Source organism: Lissotriton vulgaris, chromosome 11, assembly GCF_964263255.1.
Source record: "Lissotriton vulgaris chromosome 11, aLisVul1.2, whole genome shotgun sequence".
NCBI lineage: Eukaryota > Metazoa > Chordata > Amphibia > Caudata > Salamandridae > Lissotriton > Lissotriton vulgaris.
Genome location: NC_141699.1, coordinates 908,834,202 through 908,850,570, shown reverse-complemented (window position 1 = coordinate 908,850,570; position 16,369 = coordinate 908,834,202). Strand labels below are relative to the sequence as shown.

Here is a 16,369-nt window from a genome sequence, read left to right as displayed (position 1 = left end):
TTAAATCACTGATTAAGTTACACTGGGTGAGTGATATACTTCTCACTGGAAAACTAAGGGTGGAGTTATACCAAGACATCTGACTAAAAGGAATAAGTTACTCACATGCAACTGAAGCTCTCCTGTATTGTAGATTTGCATGCTTGAATCAAATAGCTGGGAGTGCCACGATATACAGTGAGCAAGTCAAAGTTAAATATAGATAGAAAGAATTGAACAGTCACAATGGTAGACTATTTAAATCAATCAATGTAAAATACATGAAACTCAGAGCACAGTCTACACCCTTTCCCATCTAGGCCACCATGGTTACGATTTCAAACCACAAGTGTTAAAATACAATTAGGCTGTAGAGGTGAGTATATATATATATATATATATATATATATATATATATATATATATATATATATATATATATATATATATATATATATATATATATATATATATATATATATATATCTATATATATATATCTATATATATCTATATATCCTACTGGCAGTCGCCAGTAGGTATATATAGTTAGAACCTAGTTACCATAGGAGATTCCGAACATTCTATTGGGAATAACTTTGCCGCAGATTGAGGGATCTGCCTGTAATTTTCCTTAAATTTGCCTTGCTGCGCTCCGCTCCTTCCCTGAAAGTTTCGGGAGGATTCGTCAAGCGAGGCAGAGAAAAAAGGGGGGTCCCAAAACGTGTTTTCCCCATGTTAATTTCCATAGGGACATTCTGACACGGCTACAGCTCGAACGGCTGAATGGAATTACACTAGATTTAGCAAAATTGTAGGGACTGGTATGCAGCAGTGCCTTTTGTATGTTTGGTGTAAATCCCTCCAGTAGTTCTTGAGAAAATTGAATTTGACATTTTTCAAATGGCATTTTCTATGGGACCTTTAGACACGGCTACAGCCCGAACGGCTGAACGGAATTACACCAATCTTGGCAAAATGGTAGGAACAGGTATGCAGTAGTGCCTTTTCTATATTTGGCGAAAATCCCTCCAGTAGTTGTTGAGAAATTTGATTTGAGCAAATTATATAGCTGTATGCGCTGCACCATTCTATTGCGAATAACTTTGGCGCTGATTGAGGAATCTGTGTGTAATTTTCCAGAATTTTGGCCAGCTCCGCTCCTTCCCTGAAAGTTTTGGGGGGATTCGTCAAGCGGGGGCCGAAAGGGGGGTCCCAAAACGTGTTTTCCCCATGTTAATTTCCATAGGGACCTTTAGACACGACTAAAGCCTGAACGGCTGAACGGAATTACACCAAACTTGGCAAAATGGTAGGGACAGGTATGCAGTAGTGCCTTTTCTATATGTGGTGAAAATCCCTCCAATAGTTGTTGAGAAAATTGAATTTGAGCAAATTATATATCTATATGCGCTCACCGTACGCGCACGGTACGCGTATCCTTACGTGCGCGAGCGAGTTTCTGATTGGCTGGCAGTCGACTGTCAACATTCCAAACTGTCCAAACCAGGAAGTGTTGGCCACCATCTTGTTTTTCAGGAGAACTGAGGCACAAGAGAGCCCAAAACAAGAGTGGAAAACACGAAAAGGGGGCAGGGTAGAGACCACCCCCCCAACCCCTCTAGCCCTTCTCAGGGGGTCCCAAAAGGACCACCAAGTGCAAAAAAAAGTACTTTTTTTTAAAATCGCCGGGGACGCGCACCGTACGCGTACCGTGCGCGTACCCCGCGATTTAAAAAAAAAAAGTACTTTTTTTGCACTTGGTGGTCCTTCTGGGACCCCCTGAGAAGAGCTAGGGGGTCAGGGGTCTCAACTCTGCCCCCTTTTTTCCACTCTTGTTTCGTGCTCTCTTGTGCCTCACTTCTCCTGAGAAACAAGATGGCTGCTCAGTTGGTCCCAGAAGGATAACATATATAAACGTTATCCGCTAATAGAATTAGCAATTACAAAACCTTTGAAATTTATTGAAAAAAATATAGGTTTCAGGCCTTATATAGTTAGGAATTAGTATTTAAAAAACCTTGCAAATTCACTTAAAAAAACATAGGTTTCAGGCCTTGTATAGTTAGGAATTAGCATTTAAAAAACCATTGAAATTGCTCCTATATAGTTAGTTGTACTAACTATATTTCGCGCACCCGCAATCCACTGCTGATGATGTCACATATTACATCATTCATGACATGGTCAGTGAAACCTATGTTTTTTAAAGTTTATTCTTGGTTGCGCACCAAGAATAAACCTCAACTGGAAGAACACTTCAAGCAACATTTCTCATTGTGTTTTTGTTTGGTGGTTTTCCTATTACGTACAGTATTCATACTTTTAATAAGAAAGTGTGCACAGATCCTTTGTATTTATTGTTCTTGGACTACGGTCTATTTGGAGGTAGTGGGTTTTCCTCCTAGATCCAGTTATATTACACAATGACACCGTAAGGATGTTGAGTAGATGCAGAGACTCGCACTTAATTCTTGCTGAGGTCTCTTTCTGCTTCTCTTTCTGTTCCCCTCTCTGGCCACATGTGAGCCCCTGGTAAATGGTACCATGCGTACCCAGGGCATTGTGACCAGAGAAGATCCCTAAGGGCTGCAGCAATTATTGTGCCACCCTTGGGGGTCTTGCACCCTGACACACACACTGCCCTTGCAGGCTGAAAGTGTAATCGTGCAGAACTAAACAAAGTCGACATGGCTCACATCCATGTGTGCCTTGCCCACAAATCCAGTGCTCTGGCATACATCAGTCACTCCTCAAGCTCGGTGCCCTATGCCAGTGGTTTGGTCACAGGTGCAGGAGCCCTGTGCCCCTACAGTACTCAAAGCCATTCCTGGGCACTGTAAGTGCATTGATGCCATTAAGAGTATATGGTGCTGGGAGGTTGTCATTACGAACTCCACAGCACCGTAATGGCTACACCGAAGACTGACAAGTTTGAGAACAAACTTCTCAGCACATTAAACCCACACTAATGCCAGTGTGAGTGTTAATGTAAAATGCACTACAGAGGGCATCTTAGAGATGCCTCCTGAAACCTAACCTACAATCCATGTCTTGTCTGAGTTGCGGCCTAGGCTGCCACAGCATCTCCTGCGGGCAGCAACCTCGAGAACCCCAGAGGACCTGCCTGCCTTGACCCTCTAAGAGACTGGGACTCCCATGAGCAGTGGTTCTGCTCAAACAGCAATACCCCTGGTGTAGCCAGGAACTGCGAATCCAGCACACACTGCACCCGCTGAGACTGGCCTGTACCTGAGTGGATAAAGACCCCAAGGACGTCCCCCCGGCGATTCTGACCTGGAATCCAGTGCCCAAGGACCCTCCTCTATGACCCAGATGACGCATGCAGCCTTCAGAACCAGGGACCCCTCCAACCGCGACCAGCATAGTGTAAGATTTCCCGATGTCCAAAGACACCCCAGCACCCGGCGCCCCCCAGCCTCCTGTGCCCATCTCCGGGGTGCCTACCTATCCTCCAAGATCCCAAATTACCGCTCAACGTGTTGGTCACTCCTGAAGAATCTCCGTCCCCAAGCCTGCAGCCTTTATTCCCTTTTCAAGATCTCTATTGAATAACATTGAGCGCCCGAGGGCTCAAAAGCACCCTGCAACCATCCACCAGAGTGCCTCTGGCAGTGCACCCTTTGCCCTAACCTACTTCCCCATTTGCCCTGAGCAAGTGACCAGGAGTCCAGCTCCCACAGCCGCGTGGCCTGCTAGCCAGGAGCCGCCAACCGAAGGACCCCTGCCTCTCATTGAATAACATAGGGCCTAACTACCTCTGCACCCGGCTGCCCCTGTGCCGCTGAGGGTGTACCAACTGTACATACCTGACCCTGGGAGCCCCCAGAGTCTATGCCCAGACCTTAACTCTACCAGTTGAATACTTACCTAAAAGCCAATAACTCACTTTTCTTCCATAGGCTAACATTGACTAGTTTCACTTGGCAAGGTGTGGAGTTTTGGAACTTTAAAATATTCATCTAAAATCAGCCGAACCACAAATTCAGATTTACTCACCTGCTATCAGGAGAGACCTCAGTGCTGCATCTTTTAGCCCTGTACTGACCCTGCAAAGTAATTTTAGCAGTACTTACCAGTAACTTGAATTTCCTTACATAGGATATCATTGCCTGCTTTTTGCTGAAAAAGTTTCTAAGTGTCGATTTTTGAAACTTGCAAATATTATTTAAAAATCGTGCCAAAGATAAAAGCGGAATTACTTGCCTGTTTTGGAAATATGTCCAAGTGCTGAACCTAGGAGCCCAGCACGGGATTACATAAGTAACACAAACATACTTTACCTGCAAACTGAATTTCCATCCATAGGATAACATTGGTAATTTCACCTGAAAAAGTTTCTAAGTGTCAACTTTTAAAATACAATAATATTCCTTAAAAATCACTACTGTAACCAAAACGCTTTTACTTAACTATTTACAGCACGTCTCCTGGGACTAAATCTAGGATCCAGTCCTGTGGTTACAAAAGTAATCTACAAAGTAATTAATTGCATTTAACTGGAAATTCCCATTGAGCTCAAAGTTGCATTGTGTTTGAAATTGTGTTGCCTATTGCAACGAACTGTAACTATTGTATTCAAAAAGACTACTGCATTTTTGAAAAGTATTTAACTGAAGTAGTCCATTCTGAGAAAGTATATTTTGATCCCTTGTTGGTTCTAAAATAAAACTATATCTTATGATACAAAACAATTGGCCTAGAGTTCAGTTCTTCCATGTGTAAGACCATTTACTGACTGAATGAGTACAACAAATGCTTTTCAATTTGCTTTCTTACATTGGTGGCAGCGGTGGGATACAAACTTGCCTTTGTTGGACTACTTGGTTATGATCTGATCACAACAAAACTCATAAATTATCTTTAGAACTCTGAAATTGTTTTTTCCAAAATACTAAAAGTCTTGTCGGTGCCTTGCTTAAGTCCCATTAGGATTTTAGAAAAATAAAAGTCACTATAGTCAAGGGTAGAGGGTTAGAACTGTCAGGTTAGAATGTCTCAACAGATCCCTGCTATTAGTAAATATAACACCATGGACCTGGTTGAGGAGCTCCACCACACACCTTACTTACACTAGTCTTTCAAGGACTTGAGTTCCTTATGCAAAATTACAAATATAACAATGGGCCTGCATTCGAACAAACAAGGGCTCCAGGAGCTCCTCACGGAGTATGGTAAAGGCCACTCCTCTGAACATGGTGATGACCAGTCAGAAGGGGAAGAGGTAGAAGAGGAGGAGGATAATACCCCCCCCCCCCCAATCATCTCTAGGGAGGAGAGGGCCCACATTCCCTTATCTCCAAGAGTCAATCTCTGGGATCATAGGCCTCACACAGGTGGACCAGGTCCCAGGGAAAACATTGAGGGTTGCACCTTTTTAGCAAATCTGGCCAAAAGAATAGACCTAGAGTCCAGACTCCTGGCTCTAGAAAAAGAAAGGAAAGAGATGGGTTTAGCACCCATCAATGGTGGCAGCAATACCAAAAATAAGGATAGGGAAGAAACTTCTGATCCTAAAATCCCCAAAGGGATTGTCCCTAAATTTGAGCAAGGTGATGACATCACCAAGTGGTTCACAGCCTTTGAGAGCGCTTGTGAAATAAGAAGAGTAAATAAACCTCTCTGGGGGGGGGGCACTCATGTGGGAACTGTTCTCTGGTAATTGCAGAGACAGGCTTCTGAGCCTCTCTGGGCCAGAGGCAGGTCCTATGATCTCATGGAGAGCACTCAGAGATTTGGACTCACCACTGAGGAATACAGATTTAGATTCAGGGGGCTCACAAAACCCAGAGAGAGTCCTGGATTGACTTTGTGGATTACTCAGTGAAGACACTGGATGGTTGATTAGCTGGACATGATGTGCATGAATTTACTGGACTTTACAATGTGTTTATGAAGGAACATATATTAAGTAATTGCACAAATGAAAAGTTGCATCAGCATTTGGTAGACGTAGGTCTAATTTCTCCCCAAGAATTGGGAAAGAAGGCAGACCATTGGGTCAAGACTAGGGTGACTAGGACAACCACTGGGGGTGACCATAAGAAGCTGGTTACAAAACCCCCTAGGGCAGAGGCCTTGAAACTTTTGTAGGTTGAGCCCCACCATCTGAATTTTTTTTTTAGATGTTGGGCCCGGCCCCCCACCACCTGACAAATTTCTGGAATGGACCGCCACGTGCATATCACGGGCCGTATCAGACAAGGAAAATGCTACTTACCAGTATGCATCTGTTCTTGGCATTTAGAGCTGCAGATCACTACACTATGCATCAGATCACCACCTGGTGTTGGGCTCGGATGATTACATGTTGTCGTCGTCTTGGAAGAAGTCTTTTGTAGTCATGAGATAGGTGACTCCTCCCTTGAACGATAGTGCGCATGGGCATCGGCTCCATCCTTAGATTGTTTTTCGCCATGATGGGAAATGGAGTTAGTAGCAATAAAGAAAATATGTCCATGCGTGTGCATCTAAGTAAGATAGAAACTGGAACAGATACAAGTCCCGGGGAGGCGGGAGGGCGTGTAGTGATCTGCAGTGATCTTCTTATTCAAAATCACAACATTAAAAACATATCATATTATACATTGATAAAAATTACAGAATCAAAAACACAAAGAATCAAAAAAAGACTTTTTTTGATTCGTGTTTTTTATTCTGTAATTTTTATCAAAATGTATAATATGATATGTTTTTAATGTTGTGATTTTGAATAATGAATTATAAATTTACTGTATGAATAAATGTTAACAGAGTTTTACCAAACATGTATTGTGATGATTATCATTATAGTCAGTAATTTTGTCAGTAATTTATGAAAATCTATAATTGTCCCTATTGTGATACTGTTATAATTTGAACACACCATATTGTGCCTTTGCCTTTCCCGCCCAATTGATGGCATGCTGTCTTAAACAATATACCCCTATGAGTAAATATTGAAATCGGACATATCCTTTACTGTCCATTCAATTGGGACTTCTTTCTTTTAAACATTAATGAGTAAAAACACTCATAAATCCTGAAAATTGCTTATAAATAGGCATTGTTAGCCCTCAGGCTGCATTGTAAAACAATAGCAAAGAAAATGAAACTATTTTCAACAAAAAAACTGGCACCGTGCCTTTAAGGCAGCCCTGACCCCAGGATTCCCATCATGCCTCAGGGGTGACAGGTCAGTTGTTCTTTGCATAACCCTTAAGACAGGGCTCAACCATAAGATTGCAATAGTACCGAATCTCATTTACCTGGGGAGGCGGGTGGGTTGCTTATGACTTTGATGAGGATACCCCTGGAAGAGAACTAGGATTACAGGTAAGTAACTTATCCTTCTCTTCCAGGAGATCCTCATCAATAGTCATAAGCACTGAATAGAATAGCAAGGCCATCAACCACCTGCAAGTAAATGAGAAGTACATGACCCAACTATATCGTAACAGCCAATAATTCAGCTGCTAAACAGAATCCTCAGGGAGGCCTGGCCCACCTGGGTATCTGCTCTCGTGTCCGAATCTAGACAGTAATGTCTGGTAAATGTATGGACAGACCTCCAGGTCGCCGCTTTACAAATCTCAGACATGGGCACCTTCTGTAGGTAAGCTGCCGTGGCAGCTCTACCTCTAGTGGAATGTGCTCTAGGGGTAAAACCCAGAGGTTTTTGTGCCAATTGGTAAGCAAATTTGATACACGAGACGAACTATCTGGAAATGGAACGTTTTGATGCTGCATGACCAGTTCTGATCGATCCATAGTTAATAAATAACTGATCAGAATGCCGAATAGACTTGGACCTGTCCAGATAGAACTTTAAAACCCTTTTCAGGTCCAAAGAGTGTAAAGCCCTCTCAGCTGGAGTAGAGGGATTGGGAAAGAAAGTGGGCAGAGAGATCGACTGATTGACATGAAAATCTGACACCACTTTCGGCAGGAAAGAAGGGTGCGTTCTGAGCACTACTCTATTCAAATGAAACACTGTATATGGTTCCTTGGTACAGGGGGCCTGAATCTCGCTCACCCTACGGGCTGACTTAATCGCTACCAAAAAAGCAGCTTTCCAGGAAATATGCTGTAAAGTAGCTTTATGAATAGGCTCAAAAGGAGGGCCCATCAACTTTGATAGTACTAGGTTCAGCTTCCGAGAAGGAGGCCGTACAGGAGGGTACAACTTTTTCACACCCTGCAGGAAATCTTTTACTGCTGGCAACTGGAAAAAAGAGGTTTGTGAAGGTGATCGCCTGTAAGCAGTTATAGCGGCTAAATGCACCTTAATGGAGTTAAACTTCAAACCTGCTTTAGCCAGGTACAAAAAGTATGGAAGAACTGCTTCTTCCTGACTTCACCGGATTGTGACCATTCTGCATGCACCACATATAGAACCTCTTCCATTTGCATGCGTAAGAATGTCTTGTGGAAGGACGTCGTGCTTCTCTCAGAATGGATATGCAGTCTTGTGGCAGTCCTAGATGGCCGTACTAAATGACCTCAGGAGCAATGCTGCCAAGTTCAGTGACGGAAGGTTGGGATGGTGAATCCTCCCGTTCATCTTCAATAACAGGTCCGGTCTGCATGAAAGCCTCTTGTGAGGCGACACCGACAGGTGAAGTAGGTCTGTGTACCACCATTGCCTCGGCCAGTCGGGGGCAATCAGGATCATTGTCGTGCACGAGTGGCTCAGCTTGCTCACCACCTTCGGGATCAGCGGAAGAAGCGGAAAGGCGTACACAAATTCCCCTGACCAGTCGATCAAAAGAGCATTCCCTCTCGTTCCTGGTCGATAGAACCTTGAGGCGAAGCTTGGGCATTTGCTGTTAATGTCGTCCATGAAGAGATCTATGGAAGGACGACCCCAAGACTGGAAAATTTCTTCTAGCACTTAGTCGTTGAGAACACAGTCCTGTCTTCGAAGTGCCGATTTAGTGCGTCCGCCCTCGCGTTCTGCTCTCCTGGGAGGTGGACTGCTTGAACAGACAACTTGCAAGCCAGAAGCCAGGAAACCATCCATGATCTATAGAATATTCTCGCATTTCTTTTATCAATTAATGTATATGAAATAATGCAGAATGGTTTTTACAGAGTCCTATCACTGATTTAATGATTTTATCATATGTTTTGTTCTTATCAAATTAAAATGTACTTTATGTGCTAAAACAGTTGTTAACCTTTTATTATTTCTGTTTTGTTCTTGCCATTTAATGTGTGCCAGTAATTTGTTTGTCTGCCTGGGTGCGTTACTTTACATACAAGCCAGAAGCCAATGCCAGATGCACTGAGCTTCCAGTGATAGAGTCCTTGAGCGTGTTCCTCCCTGCTTGTTCAAATAGTACATCGTGGTGGTGTTGTCAGTTTGTACTAGAACCACTTCCTCCTGAAGTAACGGAAGGAACGCTTTGAGAGCCAGGTAGACTGCTCTCAATTCCAGCAAGTTGATGTGGTAGGTGCTTTCTTTGGACGACCACAGACCCTGCACTTGGAGCGGCCCCATGTGCGCCCCCAGCCTTGCAAAGACGCGTCTGTGATGATCGTTTGTGCAGGAGGAGGTTGATGGAAGAGAACTCTCACCTGCATGTTCTGCTTCTTTGTCCACCACGGGATGGAAGATCGAGCTACCTCCGGCAAAGTGATATGATCGTCCCAGCGATCTGATTGCTGGTCCCATTTGTCCTCCAGATCCTGCTGAAGAGGACGCATCCGAAGTCTGGCGTTCGGTACTAAGAAGATGCATAAAGTCATCGACCCTAAGAGGGAGGCTATCTTTCGCACTTTGAGTCCTGTTGCGAAGAACTTGCTGGCACTTGAGAGTTATCGAAAACTGTCTCTCCTCCGAAGGAAACACTTTTCCTACCTCGGAGTCTAGCAGAGCTCCTAGGAAGTGCATCTTCTGAGTGGGTTGGGAGACAGACTTGCTGTAGTTGACATGCAGGCCTAGACGCTGACAAGAGTTCTATGCATGTCTGGAATTGATTCCTTACATTGTCTGGAGTTGGACCTTTCAACAGCCAATCATCTAAGTGTGGGTATACGAAGACTCCCCTGCGGTGTAGAGCTGCCGCCACCACTGCGACACACTTCGTGAACACCCTGGGAGCAGACTTCAACCCAAACGGCAGGACTTTGAACTGGTAGTGGGAGGTCCCCACCAGGAATCGAAGGAATCTCCTGTATCGGGCCGTATCGGGACATGAAAATACGCATCTTGAAGGTCCATCGAACACATCCAATACCCCTTCCTGAGATGTGGATATATTTGGTGAAGCGCCAACATGCAAAACTTTTCTTTTCGTACATAAAGATTGAGAGTTCTCAAGTCCAGAATGGGCCTGTATTCTGCCTTTTGGCCCTTTTTTCTGACCAGAAAATATCTCGAATATACTCCTTTCCCCCTTTGAGCCACCGGCACCCTCTCGATGGCTGATTTTTCGAGGAGTGTCGCTACTTCTATCTTTAATATTTGTAGCTGATGGCTTGATGTTGACATCGGAGGAAAGGGTGGAGGTAGACAATGGAAACGAAGACAGTACCCATTCTGCAGCGTAGACAACACCCATTGGTCTTTCGTAATGGCCTGCCACTCTGTCCTGTGATGTGCAATGCTTCCCCCCACTGGAGTGGACAACGGCGCTGGGGGAAGTGAAAACTCATTGCTTCTGCTGAGGCTTATTAAAGTTGTTGCCTTGGCGCGGATTTCAGTTTCCTTTGGAATTGCTTTTGCCTTTATATTGCGACTTTTGTTGGCCTAGCTGGTTCTGGCCCTTCTGCCAGTGAGGGGTTTGAACCCTCTGCTTCGAAGAGCCCTTGTTGTCACAACTGAACTTCTTTCGGAATTCTTTTTTCCTTTTTAAGCCCTACGGCTTTAAGGGCGTCTAACTCCGTTTTCATCCGTTGCATCTCCTCATCAGTACTCGCCTAAAAGAGAGATGTGCCTGAAAAAGGAAGATTTAGTATTCTGGCTTGAGCCTCGGGTTTCAATGCTGTAAGGCGCAACCACGAGGATCTCCTCGCTGTGATTCCATGCGCATAACCATGCGCATAACCATCCGCAGCCGATGCTGATCCTGGGGAACCCAGTTGAGACCTTGGGACTTGAGACTGGACCAATGGTTCACTCTCCATCTCATGCACCACCTGCCTCAAAGGCGACCTCTCCTTTGATCTTGTAGGAGAGATGTTCACTGGCTGCGAATCGCCCCGCTCCCTGGATCTCCGCTGATCCGTCGACGGTGGCTGTTTCGACGCCGAGCAGATAGACGCTCTCTCGAAGTCGACCGTGATCTCAGACGCCGACCTAGAGTGTCGATGACTGTCCTTCGACAGAGCGTCTCGCCGTTGAAGGATGCCTGCTCGATGACGACGGAGGCTGCTTCGACGCCGACCGCCGTTGCTCTGGCGGCGACTGAGGGTGCCTCGACGTCAAATGCCGCTTGTCTGAATGAGACTGAGGCTGCCTCGACGTCGAACGCCATTGACAGGGCGTCGACGTGGGCTGCTTCGACGTCTATCGACGATGTGTCGGCAGAGGCTCCCTCGACGCCGAACGGCCACGACTAGTCGTCGACGGAGGTTGTCTCGACGCCGAACGCCGGTGGCCAGGCGTCGGAGAATGCCTCGACGTCACAGCATGACGATGCAGCTTCGACGTCAGTTGGCTCGCCATCGAGCTCTTCTGCTTCGACAGCGACCTACCCCTCGACGCTGTCTGTAGCGGAGGTACCTTGGATGTTGACGCTGAAGACGTCTTCTTCGTCGCAGTCGACTGCTTCTTCAACGCCGATCCCGACTCCGAAGGTGAACAAGTCGGGGCTTCTTTCGACGTCGACCGCACCTTCCGACTTTTCTGCTTCTTGGGAGATCTTCCTCTCTCAGAAAGTCCATAAACTCGAATTCTCGCTCGGTCTTTGAGAGTTCTGGATGTTAAAACCTGGCAGTGTTCACAGGTTTTAGAAGAATGAGAGTCTGGTAGGCAGGATACACACTGAACGAGTGTCAGTCTTGGCCATCTTCCTTCCACATGAAGGGCATTTGTCAAAGAGGGAAGGCATTTTGACAGAAAGAAACACCTTTTTTTAAGCCTAAAAAAAGTAGTAGCAGCACCCTAGGTCTAAAAGACAGAGTGAAAGCAAAAATTGTAGATTAACAAGAATATTAATTGACAGAAAGTCAAAAAGAAAGGGAGTTGTTTCACCAGGGTCCTGACTGAAGAAGCCGGAAAGAACTGACCTAACTGTCACCCCTGAGGCATGATGGGAAGCCTGGGGTCAGGGCTGCCTTATAGGCACGGTGCCAGTTTTTTTGTTGAAAATGGTTTCATTTTCTAGGCTATTGTTTTACAATGCAGCCTGAGGGCTAACAATGCCTATTTATAAGCAATTTTTAGGATTTATGAGTGGTTTTATTCATTAAAACACAAAGTTTAAGGGAAATTTGACCTAATGTGTTTTTTGTTTACTTACTAATTGCAGTACATGTACATGTGTTTACATTGTTTTAGCCTCAGTTTTGGAGCTGCATTGGTGTGAGAAAAATAATATATGTATGTACATATATGGGGAGCGAGATATATGTGTTTTTACATATATATTTTTATATTGTTTCCGGGGTCCCGCACATGGGCGGGAATATTCAGTGCTTAGGACTATAGATGAGGATCCCCTGGAAGAGAAGTTTCATCTGCCTTCCTCTTCTTATGTGGTGTGGTGGACACCTGACCTGTCTTTGAGTCGATGTAGATCTTCGTTTGCAGAGGATCTGGCTGGAAAAGTTCTTCTGCTTGAGAAACCTTTGTCGGCGCCAATTTTCTCGGTACCGGGCGAGGTTGCTGCTTGTCATTAGCCTTAGGAGTTGTAACAGTCTCCTTTGGCGTAGTTTCCGGCACAGATGGAGTTGTTTTCGTGTAGTAGGCTGTTTCGAGGCTTTGGACGCTGGCTTCGTACCCTTGTCTTGGGATTGGCACGTTAGGCTTGCTCGGTACCAAGGTACCGGAAGGCTTAGTTACTTTCTTCGGAGCCGGGCTCGATGGCGGAGCTGTTGAACCAGTTTTTCAGTCACGACCGGGCCCTGAAGGCGGAGTGTTGACCTTTGCCATCGATCTGGGTGCTGTGTGTGGTGCAGGGGCAGTAGTACTCACGCACTGACCCGATGGTATGGAGTCATCTGAATAGTCTGCTTCTGATACGATCTGGAGATCATCTGAATCTTCTTCGGGAACGAGCGGAACCTCCTCTTCGAAGATATCCACCGGTTCCGGAGCTGATCTCTGCAGGTCGTGTCGACGGGCCAATTGTAGTATTCAAGTTAGACACACTTCCAGGCTGGGCTGACACACGTTGCGCCAAACTGAAAGTGTCAACTTGACTGCAGTTAGTACCCAATGATGAAGTACACTCACAATACTAGGCTATGTGCGTCACTTCCGACGGTCCTCCTGCTACCGCCTGTGTTTCTTTAATTTAAAATGCGCAGCTCCTGCTCCTCCTGAACTTGCCGCTCTGACCGCAGCTGACCGAGGTATTTCCAACAGTAACAAATGCCAGCTGCGGCTGATTTTCACCGTTGTCAATGCAGGGCACCGTCGACCATCTGCAGTAAAGATGGCCCATGGATGGTTCCAATGTGGTATCGGATCACACCTGCACCAGTCAACCAAAGTCAGGGCTAGAGCGGCTGGCTGGCTCACGAGTCAGGGTCACTGTGCAGCGCCAGGGGGAAATGGGGGGTGCATTCGCAGTGAGAGTGGGTGCAGCAAGCTGCTGTGCTGATTGGTTGCAGAATGACTGATGGCACATCGGTGGCAGTAATATATCATGCGACTGGGAGGGACCAAGCCTACCGGGCCACATCCGTGCTCAGCTGCTGTCCAGTGCCAACCATGAATAATTATTACGTTTCTGATAGAGCAGGTAATCTATTAACTAAACTGTAGTTATCAATTACATCTTTTTAAACACTTATCTGCTGCTGCCGTGAATAGATTGCTGTTACAGTTTTTTTGAGCTACGTGACTAGGTTTGCGTAGTACTAGTAGTAGGGCAGAAAAGCACCACGCCACAGAAGAACACTATCACAACATGGAAGATTTTACTTAGGGATGAGCTCACTACCTTCGGCTTTGGAAGGCCTGCAATCAGGAACCACAAGTGATGACAAGAACACCATGCTGGCATGGCTGACCTGCAGCCATGATGTATCTTTTACCCATGTATGTATGGGTCTGTTTAATAGCAGACAACTGTAGATTTGGTGGCCCAGCCACTCCCGGCATGTTAGAGACACTGTGTCTGCTACAGTGGCGACGAGGCAGCAAATAACTTTATAAGGACCACAGTCTTTACTATCCAATCAACATGCAGTGGCGTTAGGCCTTTTCCACCTGCGATCCAAGAGGCAGTGAGCAGAATGGCACATAAGTGTGGTGACAGGAAGGAGGACTGTGCATGGGGGTAAGAAGAACTGTGAATTAAATACCGCCACGATCCTACAAAGCATTTGAATTTCGGAAAATATAATCAAAAAGGAATGCCAGTAGCAGCATGGCAACGGAAAGCAATACGTCGCATTTAAAAGCCATCCAATATTCTGAAGCTGTTAGGTAGCTTGTTCGTAAATATATTTAGCCAATTATGACTTTCAAGTCAATGTATGATTCTGTCAATAAATAACAGATTTATCCTATGGAATTCAAAAGCCAAGCAACACAATGCAAATTTTGATATTACAGAAATGTTTTTTAAAGATCTGATAACTCACGTAAACTCTTCAGCCAAGGCGGTCTAGAATTTATACAAGTGAATTAATTGAATTAATGCTTAAATATTTGTGTCATTTCTAATGTTTATATAAATTTCCCTAGTCATTACTGCTTGATTTTGCTCGCGAGAAAAGTGTCACTCAGTGGTTGAAATGTCACTCATAATTACACTGAAACTATAAAAGTGTAACACATAGCAATCTGAAACCGTGACAGCTATGGAACAGCAATTTCAGCTGCAGAGGGAGGCAAGGAGTCTCCTTGGCTTTGAAATCGAACAAAAAGGAACAGGACTGTCTCTTCGTTTGCTTTCGTTTTTAGAAGAGACTTCCTGCCTCCCACTGCAGCTGAAGCGTTTCAGCTCCACCAAAGAACCCCCGCCTGGGACAGTGAACTCTTAGCACTTAGCAGACAAAAGCATGGCATGGCACGGCGCCAATGATTTCCCCTCCCTGCCCCCCTCCAACCCTCTGTCACCGGAGTTCACTAATGAAAAGAAATTACCATTTGAAATGGGTAAAGACTTGCAACGCGGGAAACAGTGGAGGAAAACAAAAGAAAGATGTTAGGGTAGAGTGTGCCCCCCCCCCCCTCTGGGATGGTGTCGCGCCCCCCCAGTTTGAAGAACTCTGCCCTAGAGAAAGGTGGTGAGAATCCCCAAGACAAAAAGTCTGAGTCTTCCAAAGGGCCCCAAAAACCTGTACAGGTGGGTGAGTCCCAAACTACTTCCTATGTCCCTATAGAGGGAAGAACTTTGATCCCTCCAAGGCCTATTGTAACAACTGTAAGAAGTTGGGACATTTAACTGTAGACACAAATTGCCCCCACAACAGAAGCTCCTAAGGCGCCCAGTACAGCTAATCCTTGGGCAGCAAGTTTACAACTGGGATCAGAAAAGTGCCAAGAGCAAATCTGGACGTACACTCAAGCAAGTCTAGTTTCCATGGGTGAGGTTGAGTTTGCCAATGCAGCTGTGTGGCCACCCAACTTAAATAAGTATTTACAGTACCCCTGGGTGAATGGGAACCGGATCGAAGCTCTGAGGGATACAGGTGCCAGTGTCACTATGGTGAGAGAATTACACTGGTTTCCACTGAGCAATACCTAGTTGGATAAACTTTTCCAGTCACCAATGCTGACAGTGTTACCACTATTCATCCTATGGCTATGGTGACAATAGGTATGGGGGTGGTTACTGGCCTGAAACGGGTAGTGGTCTCCCAGAAATTACCAGCTGACTGCCTGCTTGACAATGACCTAGAAACATTAGCCTGGGCTGAGGTTGAGTTGAAAACCCATGCAGCCATGCTGGGTATCCCTGAATTGGTGTGTGTGCAAACAAGAGATTAGAGCAAAAAGAAGGGTGAACAAGTAGGTTTGGAGCCTGAAAGTATGGCCCAACCAACTAAAAGAATAAGCAAGAAGACTGGGAACCAGCTTCTACACAGCAAACCTCTCAGAACCCCATCCTCAGGGAGAGGACTTGGAAATCTAGAGGGAACTGAGTCCATGGAGCTTGAGCCTTACCAGGCTGAACTCTTGGGCCCAGGGGAGCCCACTAGGGAAGAGCTGTGCCAGGGTCAGCAAGACTGTCCCACTCTTGAAAGTCTGAGGCAGCAGCACAAGTTA

The 16,369-nt window shown here is 45.5% G+C and overlaps 1 protein-coding gene across 15 annotated transcripts in view; it reads right to left on the bottom strand.

The window, feature by feature from the left end:
* Positions 1-16,369, bottom strand: part of TRIP12 (thyroid hormone receptor interactor 12) — a 1,206,981-nt gene that overhangs the window by 589,815 nt on the left and 600,797 nt on the right. The window lies entirely within an intron of this gene.